Raw genomic sequence first — 15658 nt, forward strand, 5'->3', positions numbered from 1 at the left:
GCTGATTGGCTACAACTTTTTCTAGGATTTTAGACAGGAAGGGGAGGTTGGATATTGGTCTGTAATTGGCTAAAACATTCGGATCTAGGGTGGTTTTTTTGAGAAGGGGTTTGATTACAGCTAGTTTAAAGGACTGTGGTACATATCCTGATGATAATGACAGATTGATTGTGTTCAGTAACGTACTATAAATTAGGGGCAGAATTTCTTTAAGTAATTTTGTAGGAATGGGATCTAAGATACAAGTTGTTGGTTTAGAAGATGAGATTATTTTGGTCAGCTGATCAAGTTGGTGATCAGAGAGAAGCTGTCTTAATAATTGGTAAGATTCTCAGCAGTTTCTAAGATTTCTATTCTTGATGGTGTATTAGTGCCAACTGAGGGCAGGAGATGGTTGATTTGATTTCTAATAGTTAGAATTTTATCATTAAAGAAGTTCATATAGATATTGCTATTCAGGGATCGAGGAATACTGGGTTCGGTGGAGGTGTGACTCTCTGTCAGCCTGGCTACAGTGCTGAAGAGAAACCTGGGGTTTTAATTTTCTTCTATTAATTTGGAGTAGTAGGCAGCTCTTGCTTTGTGGAGGGCCTTCTTATATGCTTCAACACTATTCTTCCAGGCTAGGTGAATTTCAACACGGTTGCTGGAGCGCCACTTCCTTTCTAGTTTTCTTGACGTTTGTTTTAATTCATGTGTCTTGGAATTATACCACGGAGCTAATTTACTATGTTTTACACGTTTCTTTTTTAGAGGCGCTATTGAGTCTAATGTTAATGGTAATGACTTTACAGAGCTATCGGCAAGATGGTCAATCTCAGTGGAGCTAGGGTTTTTAATGAATTTGTTGGTTATATCGACGGATAATACGGGTTTAAATGTAATTGGAATTATTTCCTTAAATTTAGCTACAGCACTATCAGGTAGACATCTAGAAAAGGAGTTTTTTATTAGTGGCATATATTCTGCTAATGAAAAATCAAAGGTTATTAAATTATGGTCTGATAGAATTGGATTACGTGGAAGTACTATTAGATGTTCAATTTTGACACCGTATGATAATACAAGGTCAAGTGTGTGGTTACAACAATGAGTAGGTTGGTGTACACACTGACTGAAACCAATCGAAATAAATGCTACGCTAAGGCTATCATTATTATCAACATGAATATTAAAGTCACCTACAATAATAATTTTATCGGTCTTTAGGACTAGGTTTGATAAAAACTCAGGGAATTCTGTTAAAAATTCTGAATAAGCCCCAGGAGCACGGTAAACTACAGCAAATAGGATTGGCTGTTGGTATTTCTTGGATTGGTGTGGAAGAACAAGACATTCAAATGAGTTGTAGCTTAGTTTAGGTTTAGGATTAATTAATAGACTGGAGTTAAAAATAGCAGCAACTCCACCTCCTCGGCCAAATTCTCTGGGAACGTGTGAATTTATATGACTAGGGGGAGTAGATTCATTTAGACTGACATATTCATCAGGATGCAGCCACGTCTCAGTGAGGGACAATAAATCAATGTTCTGAGACTAGTTCATTAACTAAAATAGCCTTTGATGACAGTGATCTTATGTTTAAAAGTCCACATTTAAAAGTCTTTGTTTCTTAAGTTGTTGCAGAGGTTGTGTTAATTTTTATTATTTTTTTGTGTAGAATTCTCCCTCTGTTATTGTTTGATTTACATAATTTAATGGGACGGTTGACAGACACAATCCTTATGGGTTTGTGGTTGTGTGACTTATCCAGAGGGAGCGCAGAGAAGTGTTTAGCACTGCAGCTCTGCTTCCTGGTCCCAACTCTGAGTTGCTGTTATGATTGCGTGTTCCCTTAATTTTTTTAGCAGTGTACTGTCATTCATTATTTTAACAGGATCCTTAGCATCTTAGATATTACTGTAACCAGTGGAGTCATCAATGACACACTACATGCAGTGTTTGTCATATTTAGTAACTAAAGTTGTTACAAAAAGGATGGAATTAAAAGAATAATGTGCCACTATTCAAATTTTCTACCTGTGTCTCCTATTAGCTTTATTTGTATAGAGTTAAAAATGTGTTGATCAAATGCTACATAAGAGACTCAAATACCTGATCTTACCTTTTCAGCTAAATGTGGCCTAATTTTTTATACAAACTCAAGTCAATATGTTATTTATATGTAAATAAATGCGGTCACTTAAAGAGAACTGCCAGAGTTAATGAATGGACTGTGCAGCTCTTGAGGTTAACACATTTTTGCGGATTCTTATGAAGCACCCCCTTACTACAGCGACACGAAACATAGTGTGTGGAGTGCAGTGTGAGATATATGGCATTATCATGATAAACTTAAATACAAATAACAGAACACATTGGATAAAAACAGATGGTTATGCAAGAATGTGGTGACCTCAAACCATTTGATTCACTGGTGTGATGACTCTCTGAGCAGGCACATACCTGTCGGCTAATAAACCAGAGTGGTGAGAACTTAGTTTCTACTGGGATGGTTCAGTTCTGTCGGGTTGATCTGTGTAATACTGGACTGAATTCTGCACAAAGGTCCAAGATCTATAGAATCTATATGAGGTGATTAGTCATCATCACGGTACAAAAACTCTTAGTGATCACTGAACACTTGTTTCCTCCTCATCCTTTCATTCCCCCACTCCTCTATCAGTGCCAGTGCATCCATCACGCAGCATTACGCACGAGTGTCACCGCAGTATTTATGAAGCTCAGCGTAAGTTCAGTTATGAAGACTTTACCCCTATTGGATCAATCTGAAATCTCTCACTCTCTCTTCACTTATTGATCGGCAGATTGTGGGCGTTTCTAAATGGCCAATCAGATTCTGCCACAGTCTCTTCCAGCCAATCATGTAGCTGCTGTCAAACTTCAAATCCCTTCTTCTCCTCTCAGCCGTCATTCAGTGATGTGTAACCCACCACCACCCCAATCTCCTCCAGTCTCCAGACGCAACTGTGTAAGATAGCCCATGCGTCAGCCAGTATACCACTAGGAGGACCTCCATATGTTGTGTCCATATGTTCTCCCTCCTGAGAAGCTCCATCAGTGCCTCAAAAGATGCCCTAGATAGGCATCTTTTACTTTATCACTAAAAGTGGTTGATTGAAATAACTGAATTACGTAGCTTCTGTATGATAGTCCCAGATCTTGAGGGAAAGGTAACGTTGGGATTTAAGATAAGTTTGATATCAGAACATGTGCACACATACACACTCCGCTTCTCTCTCTCTCTCTCTCTCTCTCTCTCTCTCTCTCTCTGTCTGTCTCTCTGTCTCTCTCTCTACATTATCAACCAACATCTGTAAACTCAAACTGGGTAAAAACAAAAGAATTTGTAAACCTAGACAATGTATGGAGAACCAGAGGAGTTGGTAGGGCACGCTCAGTTTGGCTAGATTTGGTTGGCAGTGCACAGTGCGAATGATAGTCACAGATAGGAGCAGTAAATTACTGACAAAGCTGGTAAAAACTGTAAACATTTTTATAATGCTTGCAATTGTATAAGAACGATTCTGTCCCAAGCTTTTTGATCCATATAAACGCTTGACCACTTTATCCCTGATAACGATATCCGGTTTCCACTGTATATTCAAAATAGAAACACAATAGATATGCAGGAAAAATGTCATTAATACTTTGATAATATGTTCACTTTAAGCCTGCCCTCTGATTTATGTTCAAATCCATCTTCTTAGCGTTCATAAACTTAATTCCAGCAAGCTCCATGAAGAAACAGGTAGCGTAATGCCATACATTCACCATGCTTTGGTCAAAAGATCTCTGCCATCAGGGAGAAATCAAAGAACTAAAATGTATACATCCAATACAACATGTGTGATCTTCTGTTTTTTATTAGAAGAATGAATTTGTGATGGCCTCTCATAGCTCTTCCTGTTGGATGATCCAACGTGATAGGGTCCACAATGTCTGGTGCCATAGGCATGGTGTTCTGCACTGTATAAGCTGGTGGTATTCACTTAGTCTCCTGTGGTATATTCAGCTAACATAGATTGTTAATGACATGTTCATGATTAGGGGGCCCCTCGTTTCCTGACTCTCAGAGGAATCTAATTATTATTCGATATGATACTCGTTAAGTTCTCTGTGACCCGGAGAAACTCTCTTTGACCTGTTAGATAGAGGGGTTTCCATCTTTAAGTAGGAAGTAGATAGAGGGGTTTCCATCTTTAAGTAGGAAGCATGTTTTGTATTAGAGGCCCCTATGTATGATGTCATTTTATCTTATTTCCTGGGCGGAAACAACTTCCCTATATGAAGGCTTGTCCGGCACCGGCGAGGTAGACTTCTGAATTGGCCGAGAACGTCTCGGGGTGTGCCGGTACCCGTCCTGACCTGTAGCTTCTGTGTAATAAACCTTATTATACAAGCAAGAACGGTGTCCGCGGAGATTCCTTCATCATCATCTTCAACATCACTGCTGCTTAAATATACGACACTCCCTCTCCCCCATGGATTCCACAGCATTTGGTTTTAGCTGTAATTTGATTTCTACATTTAAATTTCCTTTTCATTTCTTTGAATAAATTATTTTTAGTTGAAACTCATGCTACTTTGCCCAGCCTTAAGTCAGGTTGTGACTCTGGGCTCTCAGTTTATGTCAGATGGGACAAAACCCTAGTGGGACAGTAAAAATAAAAATCACAGAATAGGCAAATTACTAGGGATAAATTCACTCATTATCTACTCACCACTTTGCTGATGGAGGGGTGGGTGAAGTGTTGGAGTCCACAAAACACTTTAGGAGTCTCAGGGGTAAACAGTGTGGCAGCCAAAGTGATCCCTTTTTCAGACGTAACTAAACAAAAAAACACAACATGCTTCCATGCTGCTTGTGTGGTGTCAAGTGTACGCAAGCCTAGGCATTCAAATTCAACTTGAAACGAGGTCATTTACACCATGCTTTGTTCATCTTCCCCAACTGGAAGTGTCAATACTAGCGGATGTAGCAGGACATGGAAAATGCGAATGGGCACCCCGCGGGTTCCCTTGGGTGAGAGTGTGTGCGGTTTTCCAGTGTGTCCGTGCGTACACATGGTGTAAATTACGCGGTTCGATCTGAATTTGAATTTTGGGCTTGCGGACACTTGGATGACACCACATGTCTGAAGAAGGGGTCCTGTTTACTTGAATTGTATTTTATTAAACACTTCACCCACCCCTCCTTCGGCATAGTGGTGAGTAGATAATGAGTGAATTTAAATTTTTCGGTGAACTATCCCTTGAAATACATTTAAAAATACATCACTATCAACCTGAGAGAGTTTGTGTCCAAAAGTATAGGAATTGTAATTTTGTCATACCTGTTGAATATCAATTGGCAAACCTGTTAGTAGTACTGGACTGGTGAACTTTAAATAGGAGACACAGACGTGGGGAAAGATTTGAAGGTAATTTATTATAAAAAATGTACAAAGAACAAAGTGAGGGAAGATCTGGAGACTATGCTGGAATCACAGAGAGCAGATGAGGCAGGTTTGTGGATGAAGGCTGGGCATGTTGTGGTGGCTTGAGTTGGTGGCTGGTGAGGATTGGCCGACTGTTAAGCTCATCAGAGAAGAGTCATTGGCAGATTGAAGATTGAAGCCAGGTGTTACGGCCACAGACAGAAAATGAAAACCTGGCTCAACTTTGTGGCCACAACATAAAATAAAGGATGCCAACCGAGTTCAGAGTTTCAAAAAAAGGACAACGTTTATAAAAATGGAAAAATGAAACTATCATACTTTACCAAAACTACGAGAGTCTGGATGTCTGGCCAAAAATATCACAAGATGAGGAAGTCTGGGCCAGCCCACAGGGACCGTAGGACCCAGAGCTTCTTCCCCTAAACTCATACACCCGAAGGTAACCCTAAACTAGAAATAAAGCCCGAAAACTAGGCTACCACACCTCCAGCCTAAAACAGAACCGGAAGAGACATTATTCATTCATATTCATTTATTCAACATCATCCTGCTGCTACTGCTGCTGCTGGGAGAGAGTGAGCCTCCCCTACAGCCTCCATACTGGGGCAGGGCCACAATGAGCAGGTCCACAACACCTGTGAGGAGAGCAGATTAAAGAGTAAAGCAGGAGGTAAGAACAGGAAGGTGGGAGCGCGTAACACCAGGTATGCAGAGCCACGCCCACAGACAAATACACACAGGGACAGAAGAGAGAAAGAGACACAAGGAGACAATATTGGATTTAAGATGTGATGGAAATTTGACCTGGTGAGACTTCTGAAATAAAGAGATTTGAGAATAATAGTCTTTTATCCTTGCAAGGAATTTTATACTTAATTCCTTGCAAGGAAGGTCAGACAATCATACAGCATGCGAAGAGCATTCTGCAGAGGGAATGACAAAGAAACAGTTGCAGGCGTGTGCTTTTTATGCAGATGCAATGAAGAAATGTGTGTGTGTGTGAGAACTATGTGTGTGAACTGAGTGAATAGTAAAATCCCAGGAGATAAGACTAGACACAGGCTGAAGACCTCTTCGAGGTCTTGGTGTGAGAGACGAGCACAGTCTCAGATTTTTGGCTCTGATGTCATCTTGGCAGTTACACAAGCAGAAATAGTATGCATAAGCAGAGATAATATATAGTGTGGTATAATGGTAAGAATTTCCATTACAAAGATTATTTCATTTACAACATGCATTGAGTCATATTAAGTAAAGAAGCAGAAATAACTACTATATGAAAGAAAAGCAGCAGCAAAAGATACAGCAAAAATTCAATGCATATCAATGTAAATAGTGTGTATATAATATATCATCATAGTCAACCTTTGGAGCTCAGAATAATCTTTAACATGGATGGTAGTGTGCTGTGTAAATGGATTGTATTGAAGGCAAGTGTGTTGAACCTGTGTGACTGTGTGCAGAAGCTGCAAGTTTAATGTCAGCTAAAGAATTCATTGTGTTTATTCACTATTTAATCCAACTTTATTTTAGAATCAAAGGAAAATGTACACCTGGCATTTGTCGTGTTCTTTTATCCTTAGGTAGAGAGAAGAGTCGGTCTTGGTTCAAAAAGTATTTATTTAGAAGCAATGAAAAGGTACAGCATAGCTATGGGCACTCAATGCACAGCCTCGGCTTTTAGTCAGTAGCTCGGGGTAGTCAAGAGTCGCCCCGAACGGATGACAGGTGCAATATTTATAATAGTAGGTTGAAGGCGTGGTCCCAGCATCTTGGAACTGGAATCCACCAATGATGAGGAGCCGCTCCCAGGTTCACTCCTCCTTTGATAGTAGCTGGGCAAATCTTCACATTGTGACAGTATTAAGTTTTGTGTATTAAGAAAAAGCCTTTATCCGGCTGAAGCTTTGTGAGTCTTCAGTAGTTTTGCAGATACGGTGTTGTTGTTCATTGGAGTGAGAAACATTGTGTTTCTGTTTTATCGGCTGTATGTTCTGTGTGCGTAAGCATGCGTATTCATCAGACAAGACAACACCTTTCCTATCTGGCCTTCAGAAGCTGGGGCAGCTGCTTGATTTCTTTCTAAGGCATAGGTCACAGTGTCTTAATGAGCACAGTGCATTCATGTATGTGTGATGTTGAATAAAGCTAAAGGAATACTGTAATATATATAAAGGTTTATGTATGAGAACAAGTTTAAGTACAGTGTATTGTATGCCACGGATTACAGTCCTAACACATAACAAAACATTAATTCTTTCTGTTAAGGTACAAACATGGTGCGTGTAAAATCGATCCTTTTCGGGGCTATAGTGTCTAATTATATTATTACAATCCTAACAAATCCCTCCTTTCACACCATTTTATGGTGTGAACAATTTACTGGGGATCATCCACGAACTCCCCAACCTCCATCTCATCCAATGCAAACTCATCACTATCATCACTATCATCACTATCATCATCATCATCATCATCATCATCATCATCATCATCATCATCACCACTCAACAAAGGCAACTGATAGGGTGGGGGAGGGGGCATGTGTTCTTTGGTCAGAGCCGTGGTGATGAGTCTGTTGAGCAAGGTCTTAAAGCAAGGGATGCAGCAGCAGCCATAGGTGACTAGGATAGCTGCAAAGATAGCTAGGGAGAGGAGGCAGGATGCAATCAGCCCTTTCCATTTGCCGAATGCAGTGTTCATCCAGCTATCTAGGGGGTTGTTAATTCCAGAGTCTGCGGCCATGTTTTGTGCCATGGTGCGTAAGGCGGAGAGAGCCCTGGTCACCGAGCCATCAGGGGCTGTATTGTTGGGGATAAATGTACAACAAGAACTTCCTATCATAGTGCACACACCACCCTTTTCTGCCAGTAGGAGGTCTAGGGCCATTCGGTTCTGTGTGGCCATAAGGGAAGTAGGGGCGAGCTGTTCGGATAGGCCAGTTATGGCGTCTCGAGTAAGGTTGGTCAGGCGTTGGAGATTGAAATGGACGTAGTTAATGCGATCCACGTTTTTGTTGGGAGTTACCCATATCCAGATAGACTCAAATCCCGCTGCAATTTGATCCGCTAATTTATATTGGTCTGGAACACCCCGAGGAAACCCTATGGCGTCTATGTATGTTTAGTCAGACACGTGTAATTTCCCTTTACTGGAGTAAATATAGGGGGCAGCGTGTTGTTTGGCGCCGGGGGAAAGAGATGACTGAGAGTAGAACAGTTGGCGGGACTGGCTTCCATGTGTAAGCCATACATGCAATCAAAACCAGGTCGATCCGAGTCTATCAGTAGGGGGGCCGGGGCTGACTGCAGACTATATAATTAGTGAGGTTTTGGGAATGGGCAGTAAAATGGACCCATTTTAGCCATATGTTTTCATCAGTGTATCCAGTCTCTATTTCTACCACATCTTCAACGGTACTGGCGTCATAATATTGTACTGCAGGGGAGCTGGGTGGGGATGGTAGTGGTGATGTGGATTCAGGGGGAGAGCTTGTGGAGTTAGTAGTAGAGTTATCAGACGGGGAAGGGGAAGGCTGAGTTCTAGGGGAGGAGGAACGGACGTCTACCCTAACAATGCCCATGGGGTCAGCTCCTGTCATGACTACTCCTAAAACAAAATAATAAGGACTTGTCAGTGCGGCCCTTTTAGTCAATTTGTTATAGTGGAGATGTTTAAGAGTCTTTAAGAGACTATTGTCGGGGGAGCAGGCAGACGTGATCCTCCGGGTGAGGGTGATGTTTCTTTGGAGCTGTCCTAAGGGGGTTTGTGCATTGTATCTGTGGGTGTAACCTCTGGGGCCTGTGTTCCACAAAACGTGTTATCAAAGGTTTATCATTTTGCATTCATCTCTAAACCATTGTTTTTTATATGTGATATCAGGAACCATATGAACATGTGATGTATAATGCAGAAAAGTAATTTTTCATTTCTAAGCATGTGATTGCTTCTAATATCAATGTGTGTGTGTCAGTGACATTTGGTGTGTCACTTTCATGTATGTGTGGTGTGGGTGCGATACCATGTATCTCAGGCGTCGAATGAATCAGAGTTTCCACCGCTCTCTCCTGGCCCCCCCTTCTTAAATCTGCCTGAGCAGCTGCACCTCGTTCCTCCGGACACTCCCTCGCCCAACGTCCCCTCTTTCCACACCTGTAGCAGGTGTCTGCTGTTCTGTTCGTGGAGGAATACAGGGCGGAGGTGAACGGCTGGGGCTGAAGCCACTTCAGGTCTCTGAAGAGGGGCACAGTCGAGATCGTGGTCCACTCTGACACACTGAGGCACTGTAGGATACAAAGAAAACTTTTTCTGTGCAGATTTATCTGTTTGTTCACATTCATTGGCCATTTTATCACATTCATTCCCTTGGGTAGCACACTGCATTTGTAGTGACAAAGAAACTGTTGCAGGCGTATGCTTTTTATGTAGATGCAATGAAGAGATGTGTGTGTGTGTGAAGAGTTGAACTGTGTGTGTGTGTGTGTGTGTGTGTGTGAACTCTGTGTTGTGAGAACTACGTGTGTGGACTGAGTGAATATTAAAATCCCAGGAGATAAGACACAGACACATGCTGAAGGCCTCTTCGAGGTCTTGTTGGGGGAGACGAGCACAGTCTCAGATTTGTGGCTCTAATGTCATTTTGGCAGTTACACAAGCAGAATAGTATGCATAAGCAGAGATAATATTTAGTGTGGTATAATGGTAAACAATTTTCATTACATTCCTCCCTTTTGATCATAAAATGATCACAACATCAGATACAAAATTTACTTGCAAAATGTCAGCACATATTATCTCTAAGGGTGAAAATCTCAAGTAAAATTCTTAAGTAGTCTTTATCTTCCAATTCTAAAAACAAAGAAAATTAAATAAATAAAGAATTTCTGTGTGGAAATTGCTTCTTCACTCCAAATTCGATCTCTATTCAGTTAAGGATATATCATTTCACAGTACCAATTTTGCTTGGATATGTGTAACAGTGCAAGGAACCCTCTAATTTTGTGCACTATAAAAAATATTATGGTTGGCGGTCTTGATAACTCTAAAACCATTTTAGGAAAAATTATATTATAACATAATCATGCAAGTTCACCTTTTCAAAGAGCAATGAACATTATTCAGTCTGACATTTGAATTTGAATTTTGAAATATTAAAATATCCTTGTTTGAAACAAAACAAATAAAACAAACATCTAAGAAACCAATAAAAAAAACATAAATAAAATAAACAACTCCAACTGAAATACCAGATAAGATGGACTCTCTAGTCCCATTAACGAAAATTGCTCTTGAATACATAAAACGTTTGACACAGGATATATGTTACCAGCTCAGTAAACTGCTTCTCTAATTGAATTGTTAAAATACAAAACGTTCATTTTGTACAATTACAAAATTATTGGGACAATTACTAACTGAACTTTTTACCTTCACAACCTTGGGATAAGAACAGTTTAATAATCTTATCAAATAGGAGCACTAAAATTGATTAAACAAAAGATGTGCTCAAACATAAAGTTAAACTGGGAAATATTTGAATTCATTACAAAGTATTATATAGAATTCGTCACAAAAAAATCAACAGTCCTGTAAATCATTTAGAATGTCTTAATTATCTATGGAGTTAAAGCAACAGAAACACAATTATTAGAATTATAAGAATTCACTGCCTGATTACTAGAAATCACACTTGTAACCGAAATCATGGAAAGCAGTAGGGATTTGTCTCAGGTAGGGAAAAAAACAAACATTGATGGCCTCACCCACAGGGGTGAAGTCCTGCTATCTCCATTGTCATTTACATTATCTGCATGTTTCTCTTTGCTCATATGGAACTCAGAGGTGCGTAGCTGAGTTTAAAGTAGAGTATACAAGCTTATATTTGGAAATAATCAAGACAAGACATACAGATAGACCCTCCTTTTGTGGTCAACGTATTACTTTAAGATTTTGAGGAGGAGTCGGCCAAATCAGTGGCTACTTCTCGTAAAGACCGAGAAGGTGGGTCAGTGGGTACACAATGTGTGAGGTGGTGCCAAATTGCTCCTGTTTTTCCTTTTACTGGGATCGCATGTGAGGTACACTCTGTTACCTCCCAAGGTCCTGTCCACCTAGGGTCGGGCACTTTCTCTTGTGAACTTTGACCCTTACCCAATCACCCGGTCTTACTGGAACAGGAGTCTCCGTGGGGGTCTCGTCAGAACGTCCAGCAGCCGCCTGGACCTTTGCAGACAAAACTTCAGTAAGATTAGTTAAGGCTTTCATGTAGTCAGTCAATTTCTCCTGACATATATCCAACCAGGGTCCATAACCAGGGTCTCGAGGAAAAATAAAATAAAAACAAAAAACACAAGCCAATCCAATGATGTCAAACCAGTTGTAACCTGAGCTGTAATGTCCTTTGGTCTCCCCCAGGTGGCGTCCTTGTTTTATCCATAGCTGTAATACCCTTTATCAGCCCCCAGATGGCAGGCGTACACCGCTAGTTGTACTTTCTTTTATCCGCCACCAGATGGCGACCTCGCTCTATTTTTCTTATTTCCTTATTAATTCTGTCTCTGTCAGCCGGGTGACCTTCCTCTTGTTATCTCCTCCTAATTTGGTTCTCTCTCGTTTTCCACACTTTCATTCACACTTGTATCAGACTTAGTGCTGTGTCACCATAGTTCCTTTACATGAAGTTCATATAAGGACTACTCAGATCAGTTCCATTACCCACACGTATTAGTTACCTTAAGTTCTTTAATCAATCTCCAAAACGCTATTGTTTAGTATTTAGTAAATACCCACACATTCAGACCTCTTAAATCTTATATTTTTTATGGTCAGTTTTTTTGGTCTCTGTCAGTCTTTTTATTCTAGTCAGTCTTTTCATCTGTCAGTCCTCGCAACATGTTATGGCCTCGGCGTCTTTTTAATTTGTGCCCGATTCAAGCAACGGTGTGTCTGGCTAGTTAAGCTCCTCACTCGTCAGTGCCGGTAGCCCCTTCCTCCAGGTTCACACCCTAATCCCAGATTTGGTTGCACGGATGCAATCTATTGCATGAATCGTCTGTCTTTTCTCCAATCTGAATTAGTTTTAAGGGTTCGTGCGTCACAGACTTTTTAAGTGTGGCGCCCGTCCCGCGCAGGTCCCAGACCTCGCTTTTTATCTTGTTTCTTTTGCGCCAAGACAGGGTCCCAGACCCCTCACAAGATCCCAGACCTTTCACAAGGTCCCTGACCTTTCACAAGGTCCCAGACCTTTCACAGGGTCCCAGACCTCTGTTTAGTACTTTTATTTTACATACCCTTTCATTGCTTCCATAAAACACAGAACTTTATTACTTTACCTCCTTTCTCCTCTCTGCACACTCATAATCTATATCAATGCCTATATAACTAATGCAGAATTTGTTTTAACAGGTTTCTGCTTACCTTTTAGTTTGGCGCCTGTGAGTATGTGGCGAATCAATCGGAGCAGCCTCGACCTTTGGGTCTCCGGTCTTTCTGGTCAAAACTTCTCTTCAGGATCACGTTGGGGTCACCAATTTTGTCGTGTTCTTTTATCCTTAGGTAGAGAGAAGAGTCGGTCTTGGTTCAAAAAGTATTTATTTAGAAGCAATGAAAAGGTACAGCATAGCTATGGGCACTCAATGCACAGCCTCGGCTTTTAGTCAGTAGCTCGGGGTAGTCAAGAGTCGCCCCGAACGGATGACAGGTGCAATATTTATAATAGTAGGTTGAAGGCGTGGTCCCAGCATCTTGGAACTGGAATCCACCAATGATGAGGAGCCGCTCCCAGGTTCGTCCCTCCTTTGATAGTAGCTGGGCAAATCTTCACATTCTGACAGTGTTAAGTTTTGTGTATTAAAAACAAGCCTTTATCCGGCTGAAGCTTTGTGAGTCTTCAGTAGTTTTGCAGATACGGTGTTGTTGTTCAGTGGAGTGAGAAACATTGTGTTTCTGTTTTATCGGCTGTATGTTCTGTGTGCGTAAGCATGCGTATTCATCAGACAAGACAACACCTTTCCTATCTGGCCTTCAGAAGCTGGGGCAGCTGCTTGATTTCTTTCTAAGGCATAGGTCACAGTGTCTTAATGAGCACAGTGCATTCATGTATGTGTGATGTTGAATAAAGCTAAAGGAATACTGTAATATATATAAAGGTTTATGTATGAGAACAAGTTTAAGTACAGTGTATTGTATGCCACGGATTACAGTCCTAACACATAACAAAACATTAATTCTTTCTGTTAAGGTACAAACATGGTGCGTGTAAAATCGATCCTTTTCGGGGCTATAGTGTCTAATTATATTATTACAATCCTAACACATTTAATGCTTATGCTTTGTTCCAATCTAATAAATGATTGCCAGTAATACGAATCAACAGTGGTGTTGATTATATTACATTACATTACATTTAGCTGACGCTTTTATCCAAAGCGACTTACAATAAGTGCATTCAACTGTGAGGGAACGAACCTAGAACAACAAGAATCAAGTAAGTACAAATTGCTTAAAAAAAGCCAAACTACAAAGTTTATTTTATTTTATTTTATTTTTAATCCAAGGTGTGGTCGGAAGAGATGTGTCTTTAGCCTGCGGCGGAAGATGTGTGGACTTTCTGCTGTCCTAATGTCAATGTCTCTCGCAGTGAGGGAGCAGCAAGCCGATTGGCCGATGCAGAGTAGACGGGCTGTGGCAAAGCCGGCCCTGGCAATGTTGGAGCCCTAAGCAAGATTTCAGATTGGCGCCCCCCCCAGGCCCCCCAACATACACATGCAAACCGCAAGCCCCCCCTCCAGACACACATACAGCCAAGCTTGTTAAAGACCGACTTAAGCACTGATTTAACGTGACATGATGCATGCTGGTCCAAACACAATGCATGCTGGTTAGAAATGTTGCCTTACTTTATATAGGGCTGCAAAACGTCACTGTGTTACGTGACCTTAAAACGTCAGATTGTGCAGTTGCTCTCCTCCAGCTGCAGCACCAACTCTGCTCTGATTGGCTGAAGGCTTCACTGATACACTGTGATGCAATGTTTCTTGTGTTTTTTTCTAAGAATTCAGGTCCATTTTCAGCTATATATATATAGGAACATTATCTACTCTTACCTTGCAATAAATATAATAATAAAAATATATATTTGTTTATATATTTGATCAGAGTATATCTATGATTCTCTTTGTTTGTTGTTATTTCATGTGTGCCTTATTTTATATTTCTAATGTGGTGATTAATTGTTAATTTCTCTCCAAAGAGGATGTGATGAATTCCATCTCCTTCTGACAGTTGGTCTCTGTATTTACACATGGTCACTTTACACTATAGTTTTAATTTTCATCTTAAAGAAAGTTCTCAGTCACTTTTGTTGTTCATTGTATTCTTTGTGCAAAAACACATGGATTTCCAAAGTGAGCCGACTCACTGATGCTAGAAGAAGTAGAAATTGTCTGGGGGCTTACAACCATTACCACAAATAAAATTGAGAAGCACTCAGTAGAGTAAATACTTCCGCCAATGCCCAACTTAATGTCAATATGAATGCTCTCCATAGATATAAGTCCCCTAAATATGACAGATTTTTAATCTAGATCCTTGTTTTACTCCCTGAGCAATGGGAGAGAAATGTCCCCCCCCAAAAAGCTTGTATTATGATTTGAGGTAATCTGTCCTGTAGTTTTTTGTGTAATGCTGCTAACTAGAAAATCCTCAAACAAATACATAATTCCAAGCTAGTCTCCACTCAACTGTGGGCTCCCACCTTACTCCTACTCCACACATTTCATTATGCAATGTATTGGTAGGTTTAGCCATGCCTTGACATTATGGGGGCATGCATACCAAAATCTGCACCTATATGATACAACTACTTTCCCCCGTAGAAGTAGTCGGTTAAAAAAAGGTCTGGAAAAGACACATCACTGCTGGAGCAAGCAACATAACAGGGTTCTCACAGCCTTCTGCTGTTACAATCACAAGCTCTTAGTGCAGATGCTAGTTTTAGTACCAAGATAAATAATTTACTTGTAAGTTATTTTTTGTCCTCTGCAGTGCAGAAGGGGCTGCTGATAGGGCTCTTTGTGGCCCGTGTGACCAAGTAGGAGGGAGTAGAAGGCCTTTTTATCTCAACAACCAAATACTTTTAAAGCAATCCAGAACCAGCTCTGCTTGGCACTAAACTGAGCAACATACTGCTACTGCTTTATCCAGCCATTACCAAGCTC

The sequence above is a fragment of the Hippoglossus hippoglossus genome, chromosome 7, assembly GCF_009819705.1.
Source record: "Hippoglossus hippoglossus isolate fHipHip1 chromosome 7, fHipHip1.pri, whole genome shotgun sequence".
Lineage (NCBI taxonomy): Eukaryota > Metazoa > Chordata > Actinopteri > Pleuronectiformes > Pleuronectidae > Hippoglossus > Hippoglossus hippoglossus.